Source organism: Bubalus bubalis, chromosome 5, assembly GCF_019923935.1.
Source record: "Bubalus bubalis isolate 160015118507 breed Murrah chromosome 5, NDDB_SH_1, whole genome shotgun sequence".
Lineage (NCBI taxonomy): Eukaryota > Metazoa > Chordata > Mammalia > Artiodactyla > Bovidae > Bubalus > Bubalus bubalis.
The window spans coordinates 106,402,757-106,414,073 of NC_059161.1; the positions used below are offsets into that span (position 1 = coordinate 106,402,757).

An 11,317-nucleotide genomic window follows, 5' to 3' on the forward strand; every position below is an offset into this window, starting at 1 on the left:
ACACAGAGAGGGATATGACCTCATTAATAAGGATGTACATGGTGGTAAGTGGATCAGGGAAGGCTTCCTAAAATACTTGGAGTTACAGTTGATGATTCTACAATTTACCAAGCAAGTAACCTATGTCACTTTTGCCAACCACACCAATCTTTAAAGGTAGGGAAGGAAAGATCAATAGGATCTAGACAAACGAAAATGGGAGAAAAAGCAGTTCATAGTGCCATTGCTAATAAAAGCACAGAGGTTGGTTTAGAGAATGGTGATCAGTATGCAAACAAGTTTTATTCCCTGTGACACCCCAAGTATTTGGTCTTGGTTGCTAGATCCCTCTGAGAGAGTCAGTTTCTAGGCAGGTTGATAAGGAGTCTAGGGGTCCCCAAGGAGAGAGGGGTCTGGAATTCTCAAGGAGGAAGAAAGGACAAACTTTTTTTTCTTTCTCTACATTCCTTAGGATTATATAACAATAATGTATCCTGCCTGAGGACAGTCTCTGGATTAAACCTTCTGGCTAATTCTGTTATCTTAAATGCAAATTATGGGAGTAGGTCTGGTGAGGTCTTTACAACCTCCAGACATTCTTTGGATTCATTGGAGAGTATATAACTTCATTGCTAACACTAGCAAGGGGGTACTCTTTCTGCCCCCTTCTGATGCCTATGTCAGAAGCTTTCTCTATCTCCTTTATACTTTAATAAAACTTTATTACACAAAAGCTCTGAGTGATCAAGCCTCGTCTCTGGCCCCGGATTGAATTCTTCTCCTCTGGGGGCCAAGAATCCTGGTGTCTTCGCATGATTCAACAACAACCTTTCATTTTGGGGGCTCGTCCGGGATCCTTCAGGACAAGGTAAGGATGCTTGGAGCTTTAGTTCTTTGTTCTCTTAGCGAACACGTTTTCTGCTGTGCTTTACTAACTCTACGGTGTGCTTGTGTGAATGAATGACATACCCTGCGTGAAGCAAGTAAGGAGCCCTGCTCTGCGGTTCCACGGTGATCTCATACGGCTTATGGCAGAAACCTGTCGGGGGGTTATACCGACCTGCCAATGCCAAGAGGCACCCAGTGTCTCCTTCGGGAACCGACCAGAAATATGCAAAGCGTGTGGACCGAACTCTCCTTTCTCGGTCAAACTTTTCGGTCTCTTTGACCATTTCATAACTCCTTGGGAATTAAAAGCACTAACCTAATCTATTGGATCATAGACTTTCAAGGGAACTTGTGATCTATACTGTTACTGTGTACTGTGGCTTAGGTCCCAAACTTGGATTGGTAGTCAAGAAAGCACCTAGCCTCGCTAGGAATCGAAAGTTCAGAAGCTAGATAGAGCTCTAGCTCCAAGAACATCTCTGAGGTTAAAGGTTACTCAGATTGGAACTGCAATGGGTTTTTTTTCTTTGATAACGCTGGCTCTTAGTGGATCAGAGGAGGCTGTTATACTGGTGTGGTGTTGCTTGGAAAGAACATCTCAGTTTTATGTTTGCATCAGTCTTATTGTGGTCAGGAAATACTCAGGATTGTGCACAGTCACTCAGGTGACGAATGTTTCCCCTAGTAGTCTTAGCTTTGGAGGCATTCCGGAAGGTTAGTCTGATTCACCCCGGGTGACATCAGAGGCAAGCAAGGTTAAAAGTGAAGAGCTGGGTGTCAAGTAGGGATGCTATCAGGTCTACCCCTGGTACATCTCCACCTCATCTCGGTGGTAGAACCGGGAGGGATGCGGACTGCGTCTGTGTCGGTAAGGGACAGACTAAGTCCAACCAGGAAGGAAAAGCTTTTGGTATAACGTCTGTCTACAGCCCCATCTACAGCAGGGAGGGACGCCTCCGGTAGAAAATGGCGCTGGTCGCTTTTTTTCTCTCTTACAGATGGGAGCTAACAATTCCAGCCTCACTCCTTTGAACTGTATCCTGAAAAACTGGGATAGATTTGATCCCCAGGGCTTAAAGAAGACACACCTGGTCTTCCTATGTGATACTGCATGACCACGGTATCCATTGGAAGATGGCAAACGGTGGCCAGTTGGAGGGTCTCTTAAGTATAATACTGTTCTACAATTAGACCAGTTCTGTAAGGAACAAGGGAAATGAGTAAAAGTAGCATATGTGTTGCCCTTTTTCTCTCTGTGAAATATGCAAGACTTATGTCCTAAGGGTATAGATTTGGGCGTGAAACCTTCAGCTCCCTCCTGTCCTCTTACTTTGCCCCCGTACCTGGAAATCCAAACTGAGATTCAAACTGCCCACATGGAGGTCCAAACAACTCCTGTCTCAGTACGACCTCAGACTACTCTGGTTTCAGTGGAAACTCAGACCATCAAAGTAAGAGATGAGATGGAGGACAGGAAACAAAGAGAAGAGGGAAAACAGATTTCTCCAATCTATCTCTGGGATCATATGCACAGAGCAGCCAGAGAGACTGAAGAACAGCCACACAAGCTGTTGCCTCTTTATGAAACACCCACTGGGAGAAATAATCAGTCTGTGAGAGTTAATAAGCCTTTCTCTTATCAAGAAATACAAAGAATCAAGGAGGATCTGGGAGATTATCTAGAGGACCCAGAAAAATATATTAGAGCTTTTAAAGGTGTTACTCTGCTTTATGACCTCATTTGGAAGGATGTTATGTATATCTTGGGACAAACACTGACTCCCGAGTCGAAGACTCGAGTTTTGGGGAAAGCGGTTGCTTATGGAGATGAATGGCTTGGTAATGAATCAGTAGGGAAGAGGGAAAACGAGATAGTGGCCCTCCCCACTGGGAATCAGGCGGTCCCAACTATAGAACCAGACTGGGACTACAACACAGCTAAAGGAAGATGGGATCAGAGTCATTTTGTTAGATGTATTCTTGAAGGACTTAGGCAGGCGCATTCTAAGCCTTCAAACTATGGCAAATTGGCAGACATAGAACAGGAGGAGAAGGAAGCTCCTGGTAAATTCCTAGATAGACTGAGAGAAGGCCTTCGCAGATTCACTGAGATTGATCCTGAAAGTGAAGAGGGAAAAGTGATCTTAAAGGATAGATTTCTCACTTAGTCGGCTCCAGATACCTGCCGTAAGCTATTAAAATGGGCGTATGGACCAAATCAGTCTTTAGATACTCTGTTACAACTGGCTCAGACAGTCTATTATGGTAGGGAATATGAGGAAAAGAAAGAGAGTTAAAAAAAGACAAAGGAAAAGACGGAAGCCTTCACCATGGCTATGAAAAACGTTCTTAAACAGCCTGAGAAAAATGCCCAGAGGGGCCCAGGTGAAAAGGGATGGGCTTGCTATTACTGTGGAAAGGAGGGGCATCTCAAGTGGGATTGCCCTCAGGCATCTAAGCTGTCCCCGGCTCCATGTCCAGTCTGCAAAGGACCACACTGGAAGAGAGACTGCCCCCAGAGGCATAGGTCTCCGGGGTCGGACTCTCAAGACAATCAGGACTGAAGGTGCCCGGGGGTCCCCACACAAGCTCCCGTCCTAATTACACCTGAGGAACCCCGGGTATTAATAATTGTGGGGGGCCAATCCGTCGATTTCCTTTTAGATACTGGGGCAACTTATTCTGTGCTTACTGAACCCCCTGGCCCACTTTCTTCCCAATCCGCTTCCGTAATGGGACTGTCTGGACGAGCCAAAAGGTATTATTTCAGTTATTCTTATCTTGCAACTGGGATTCTGTGCTGTTTTCACATGAGTTTCTGATTGTGCCAGAATCTCCCTCACCCCTTTTGGGAAGGGATATACTGAGCAAGGCCCATGCCTCTGTTTTCATGAACATGGAGCCCTTCCTTTCTCTCCCTTTAGTTGAACAAAATGTAAATCCTAGAGTATGGGTTGATGGAAAATCTGTGGGTCAAGCACGAAATGCTATTCCTGTAGTTGTTAAGCTCAAAGACCCACACGTATTTCCACATAAGAAGCAGTATCCACTGAAACCTGAAGTTAAGGAAGGGTTAAAACCCATCATCGAAAATTTAAAGGAGCAGGGACTATTAATTCCCTGTAACAGTCCTTGCAACACTCCTATTTTGGGTATAAAGAAATCGAATGGTAAATGGAGACTAGTTCAAAATTTACGAATAATAAAGGAGGCTGTAGTTCCTTTACACCCCATGGTGCCTAATCCTTATACTCTATTGTCTGAAATTCCTGAATGAGCCAAATATTTCTCAGTAATTGATTTAAAGGATGCCTTCCATTCAGTGCCTTTGGCGGAAGAAAGTCAATTTCTAGACTTAAATTGAAGAAAGTAGGGAAAATCACTAGACCATTCAGGTATGACCTAAATCAAATCCCTTATGATTATACAGTGGAAGTTAGAAATAGATTTAAGGGCCTAGATCTGATAGATAGAGTGCCTGATGAACTATGGAATGAGGTTCGTGACATTGTACAGGAGACAGGGATCAAGACCATCCCCATGGGAAAGAAATGCAAAAAAGCAAAATGGCTGTCTGGGGAGGTCTTACAAATAGCTGTGAAAAGAAGAGAAGTGAAAAGCAAAGGAGAAAAGGAAAGATATAAACATCTGAATGCAGAGTTCCAAAGAACAGCAAGAAGAGATAAGAAAGCCTTCTTCAGCGATCAATGCAAAGAAATAGAGGAAAACAACAGAATGGGAAAGACTAGAGATCTCTTAAAGAAAATCAGAGATACCAAAGGAACATTTCATGCAAAGATGAGCTCGATAAAGGACAGAAATGGTATGGACCTAACAGAAGCAGAAGATATTAAGAAGAGATGGCAAGAATACACAGAAGAACTGTACAAAAAAGATCTTCACGACCCAGATAATCATGATGGTGTGATCACTGACCTAGAGCCAGACATCCTGGAATGTGAAGTCAAGTGGGCCTTAGAAAGCATCACTACGAACAAAGCTAGTGGAGGTGATGGAATTCCAGTTCAGCTATTCCAAATCCTGAAAGATGATGCTGTGAAAGTGCTGCACTCAATATGCCAGCAAATTTGGAAAACTCAGCAGTGGCCACAGGACTGGAAAAGGTCTGTTTTCATTCCAATCCCAAAGAAAGACAATGCCAAAGAATGCTCAAACTACCGCACAATTGCACTCATCTCACACACTAGTAAAGTAATGCTCAAAATTCTCCAAGCCAGGCTTCAGCAATATGTGAACCGTGAACTTCCTGGCATTCAAGCTGGTTTTAGAAAAGGCAGAGGAACCAGAGATCAAATTGCCAACATCCACTGGATCATGGAAAAAGCAAGAGAGTTCCAGAAAAACATCTATTTCTGCTTTATTGACTATGCCAAAGCCTTTGACTGTGTGGATCACAATAAACTGTGGAAAATTCTGAAAGAGATGGGAATACCAGACCACCTGATCTGCCTCTTGAGAAATTTGTATGCAGGTCAGGAAGCAACAGTTAGAACTGGACATGGAACAACAGACTGGTTCCCAATAGGAAAAGGAGTTTGTCAAGGCTGTATATTGTCACCCTGTTTATTTAACTTATATGCAGAGTACATCATGAGAAACACTGGACTGGAAGAAACACAAGCTGGAATCAAGATTGCCGGGAGAAATATCAATAACCTCAGATATGCAGATGACACCACCCTTATGGCAGAAAGTGAAGAGGAACTAAAAAGCCTCTTGATGAAAGTGAAAGTGGAGAGTGAAAAAGTTGGCTTAAAGTTCAACATTCAGAAAATGAAGATCATGGCATCCGGTCCCATCACTTCATGGGAAATAGATGGGGAAACAGTGGAAACAGTGTCAGACTTTATTTTTGGGGGCTCCAAAATCACTGCAGATGGTGACTGCAGCCATGAAATTAAAAGACGCTTACTCCTTGGAAGGAAAGTTATGACCAACCTAGATAGAATATTCAAAAGCAGAGACATTACTTTGCCAACAAAGGTTCGTCTAGTCAAGGCTATGGTTTTTCCTGTGGTCATGTATGGATGTGAGAGTTGGACTGTGAAGAAGGCTGAGCACCGAAGAATTGATGCTTTTGAACTGTGGTGTTGGAGAAGACTCTTGAGAGTCCCTTGGACTGCAAGGAGATCCAACCGGTCCATTCTGAAGGAGATCAGCGCTGAGATTTCTTTGGAAGGAATGATGCTAAAGCTGAAACTCCAGTACTTTGGCCACCTCATGCGAAGAGTTGACTCATTGGAAAAGACTCTGATGCTGGGAGGGATTGGGGGCAAGAGGAGAAGGGGATGACAGAGGATGAGATGGCTGGATGGCATCACTGACTCGATGGACGTGAGTCTGAGTGAACTCCGGGAGTTGGTGATGGACAGGGAGGCCTGGCGTGCTGCGATTCATGGGGTGGCAAAGAGTTGGACACGACTGAGCGACTGATCTGATTTGCCTTTGAAGACCCTACGCATCCAGCTTCTCAGTTAACCTGGACAGTTTTGCCCCAGGGATTTCGTGACAGTCCTTACTTATTTGGACAAAGTTTGTCATGGGATCTACAAAACTTTAATAGCTCTGAAGCGGTGGTGTTACAATATGTAGATGATATTTTGCTCTGTGCTGAGACAGAGGAAGCTTGTTCGGGAGCCTCAGAAGATTTCTTAAACTTTCTGGCAGGCTGTGGTTACAAGGCATCAAGAGAAAAGGCTCAGCTTTGTCAACAGTCGGTTAGATATCTGGGCCTAATCATATCAGAAGGGACTAGGGCCATAGGCCCTGAGAGAATTAAACCTATATTAAATCATCGCCTACCTTTGACTTTAAGACAATTGAGAGGATTTTTGGGAATCACAGGTTACTGTCACATTTGGATTCCGGGTTAGGGGAACTTGCCCGGCCTTTATATAAACTTATAGCTGAAACTCAGCAGGCCCAAACCAACAAACTGGTTTGGTCTCCAGAAATTCAAAAGGCTTTTAAAGTTCTTCAGACTGCTCTCCTGCAAGCTCCAGCTCTGAGCTTGCCCACAGGGTCAGAATTTAATTTGTTTGTCACTGAAAGAAAAGGCATGACATTGGGAGTTTTGACACAACCCCGAGGGACTCATCAGCAACCTATTGCTTATCTAAGCAGAGAATTAGATGTAGTTTCACGTGGGTGGCCCCACTGCCTAAGAGTAATTGGGGCAGCGGCTTTATTAGCACCTGAAGCTTTAAAAATAATTAATGGATGAAACCTTACTTTACTGACTTCTCGTGATGTGAGTGGAATCTTAAATTCTAAGGTTAATATTTGGATGACAGACAGTAGGCTTCTTAAGTATGAGTCATTGTTGTTAGAAGGACCAGTAACTAAGCTTAAAGTTTGTGGAAATCTAAATCCTGCCACTTTCCTTCCTGAGGAGGAAAATGAAACACCTGATCACGATTGTTCCCAATTCCAAACTTTAAACTATGCCACTCAGGAGGATCTAACGGATACCCCACTAGACAATCCCGACATGGAAATATTTACTGATGGCAGTTCTTTTATTCGGGATGGAAAGCGTAAAGCAGGTTACGCGGTGGTGACTGCTGAACAGGTTTTAGAAGCAAAATCTCTCCCCCAGGGAACCAGTGCTCAGTTAGCTAAGCTTGTAGCTCTGACCTGAGCTCTAGAGTTAAGCAAAGGGCAGCGGGTAAATATCTACACAGATTCTAAGTATGCTTATTTGACTTTACATACTCATGCTGCAATATGGAAAGAGAGACAGTTTAAAACAGCAACAGGAGAACCTATTAAGCATTTCAGAGAGATCGAGAGACTTTTAACTGCTATATATTGTCCTAAAGAAGTAGCTATTATACACTGCAAAGGGCACAGCAGGGATGGGAGTAAAATAGCCGAAGGTAATCAGCTGGCTGACTGTCAAGCCAGAAAAGCGGCACTTTACGAAACCCCTTCACTACAGACGCCTTTGATCTGGACAGGTCCTGTGGAACAGGAAAAACCACAATATACTGAGGAAGAATTAGAAAGATATGAGAAACGAGGAGCAAAGATTACTGATAAAGGATGGTTACAGTCCGAGGATGGACGATTAATAATTCCTGAAAATGCTCAGTGGAAAATTCTTAAGGGTTTACATCAGAGTTTTCATTTGGGTGCAGAGAGTACTTACCAAATGGCTTCTCGTTTGTTTGAAGGTAAAAATGTAATGAAAACGTTAAAGAATATTATCAAAAAGTGTGAGATTTGTCAAAAAAAAAAAAAAAAAAACAACCCAAAGACTGAAAAGCTAGCAAAATCTGGATTACAACGAAGTGGGAAGTATCCTGGAGAGGACTGGGAAATTGATTTTACTCATATGCCAAAAGCTAATGTATATTCTTGCTTACAAGTTTGGGTAGATACCTTTACTGGATGGATTGAGGCTCTTCCCTGTCGTAGTGAGCAGGCTAAGGAGGTTATAAAGATTTTAACCCATGAAACTACCCCCAGGTTTGGGCTGCCACGGAGCCTTCAGAGTGACAATGGCTCCGCCTTTAAAGCTGCTGTAACTCAGGGGTGTCTAAAGCTCTAGGAATAGAATATCACTTACACTGCTCCTGGAGACCCCAATCCTCCGGAAAAGTTGAAACAGCTAATGACATTATCAAAAGACATCTGCGCAAATTAACTCAAGAGACGCAGGACAAACGGATTAAAGTCCTACCCATAGCTTTAATGAGGGCTCGAACTGCCCCAAAAAAGGAGGGACTGTCCCCCTTTGAATGTACTTATGGAAGGCCATTCTTACGCACAGACATTGTTATAGATCCTGAAGCCTTGGAATTAACTAATCATGTAACTCAGCTCTCAGCTTTTCAACAGGCCTTAACAGAACTCCGGGAGACGACTCCTGACCCAGCCTCCGAGACAAGCAAGGCTCTATTTGAGCCAGGAACCGAGTTCCTCATAAAAACATTGGAATCTGGGGGCCCATCCCTCAAGCCTCTCTGGGAAGGTCCTTACCAGGTTATTCTTTCTTCTCCCTCAGCTGTCAAAGTGCCAGGAATTGATTCGTGGGTACATCACACTCGAGTTAAGAGGTGGCACCCTGACCAAAATTAAGTGACTTCATTTTATGTCTTTACTTTCTATGCTCTGACTTTGTACCTTTTAGATGGACCTGATAACCTATGTGAGCTTACTTCTGCTGACTCCAAATATCCTGAGTCTGCCGTTGGATCCTGAAGACAATGTCTTCCTGTCCTGGGCTCACTCCTATGCTGCATTCCGCAATCGGTCTAACTGCTGGGTCTGCGGACCACTCCCCTCTCTTCATCAGTGGAAGGCTTCCCATGGTGGACATCCCCACTTCAAGGAAAAGACTTTCTCCAAGTCTGTGAATACCTTCGACAACAATCACATGCGATGCCTCTTCTTCATCTGATGACATTTACCAACCCTAAAATGGACTGGTGCAAAACTGTGCACTTTAACTATGGACATAATGTGACTTTTAATTTTGATTCTGATTGTTTTGTTTTTGCTCTTTGCTCCCTGCATCTGTAACTGTATAACTGGATTTGTTTCTAGCCACATGAAAGCTTTTAAGTTACAAATGGTTGCTCAAACTCCTGCTACTGTTGCAACTTCCTCCAACTACTATTTGGGGCCCCTGGATCAGATATCCTCACTATGAGGATTAGGAGAATATGTTGCCTCACCAATTTAGGGACAATGCCCCTTTTCAGCTCAGAAGCAGTTATGGAATGAGAACGACGCCCCTTTTCCCTAGGCAACATAATTCTCCTAAAAGAAAAGGGGGGAATGAGAGAGTCAGTTCCTAGGCAGGTTGATAAGGAGTCTAGGGGTCCCCAAGGAGAGAGGGGTCTGGAATTCTCAAGGAGGAAGAAAAGATAAACTTTTTTTTCTTTCTCTACATTCCTTAGGATTATATAACAATAATGTATTCTGCCTGAGGACAGTCTCTGGATTAAACCTTCTGGCTAATTCTGTTATCTTAAAATGTAAATTATGGGAGTAGGTCTGGTGAGGTCTTTACAACCTCCAGGCATTCTTTGGAGTCATTGGAGAGTATATAACTTCATTGCTAACACTAGCAAGGGGGTACTCTTTCTGCCCCCTTCTGATGCCTATGTCAGAAGCTTTCTCTATCTCCTTTATACTTTAATAAAACTTTATTACACAAAAGCTCTGAGCGATCAAGCCTCGTCTCTGGCCCCGGATTGAATTCTTCTCCTCTGGGGGCCAAGAATCCCGGTGTCTTTGCATGATTCAACAACAACCTTTCACCTCTTAAGACTGGAATGCCATGAGCAATGAGCAATGCTTCTCATGATCCTGAAGGGATAAAGGTTGGCGTAAGTTTTGCACAATCAGTTGGAATCAACTCTACAATATTGTTAAGTCCAGAGAGAGCCAACAAAGTTACCCCAACAGGATAAACCAAAAAAGCAAGTCCTCCTCTTCTGATCTTCCTCCCTGGAATATGCCCAACCCTCCAGGTTCAGAAATCACAACTAGAAACAGTAGGAAGGCAGAACAAGGAGAAAGTGGGAGAGGGAAAGAGAGAAGCAACAGAGAGCACCGTTTCCCTGCTGCAGTCTTCTCACCTGCAAGAGTCAAACTGGGAGCAGGGGAGATGGTTCATCTTTAAATTGAATTTGATGTTTTATTCCTCACATAAAAATTCAACTCTAAAAATTTTAACAACTTTGACATGGATGATGATGTAAGACTCAGTAAGCAATTATCAGAAATTTTCTACCTAAATTCTGCAAATCATCCTGTGCAGGCAAGTGAAGTTACTTAGTCATGTCCGACTCTTTGCAACCCCATGGACTGTAACATACCAGGCTCCTCCATCCATGGAATTTTCCAGGCAAGAATACTGGAGTGGTATTTCCTTCTCCAGGGGATCTTCCTGACCCAGGGATCAAACCTGGGTCTCCCGTATTGCAGGCAGATGCTTTACCATCTGAGCCACAGGGAAGCCCCATTTTTCAAAATGTAGTATCTATAGTATCTTGTCTTTTAATACAGTTCATAAGGTTCTCACAGCAAGTATACTGGGGTGGCTTGCCATTCCCTCCTCCAGTGGATCATGTTTTGCCAGAACTCTCCACTATGACTTGTCTCGTGTGGCCCTACATAGCATGGCTCATAGCTTCATTGAGTTAAGCAGCCCCTTCGCCATGACAAGGCAATGATCTATGAAGGGACTTCCTCTTCTCGGGCTCTAAAATCACTGTGGATGGTGATTGCAACTATGAAATCAGAAGATGATTGCTTTTTGGCAGGAAAGCCATGACAAACTTAGACAGGGTGTTGAAAAGCAGAAACATTACTCTGTCAACAAAGGTCTATATAGTCAACACTATGGTCTTCCCAGTGGTCATATATGGTTGTGAGAGCTGGATCATAAAGAAGGCAGAGCATCAAAGAATTGATT

At 43.5% G+C, this 11,317-nt stretch overlaps 1 long non-coding RNA gene across 1 annotated transcript; it reads left to right on the forward strand.

Moving 5' to 3' along the window:
• The first annotated feature begins 790 nt into the window (after positions 1-790).
• LOC123333784 lies at positions 791-9,136 on the forward strand. The gene is made up of 2 exons (XR_006551340.2): positions 791-847; positions 9,023-9,136. It is a non-coding gene; the product is annotated as an uncharacterized LOC123333784 (long non-coding RNA).
• Positions 9,137-11,317: the final 2,181 nt, after the last annotated feature.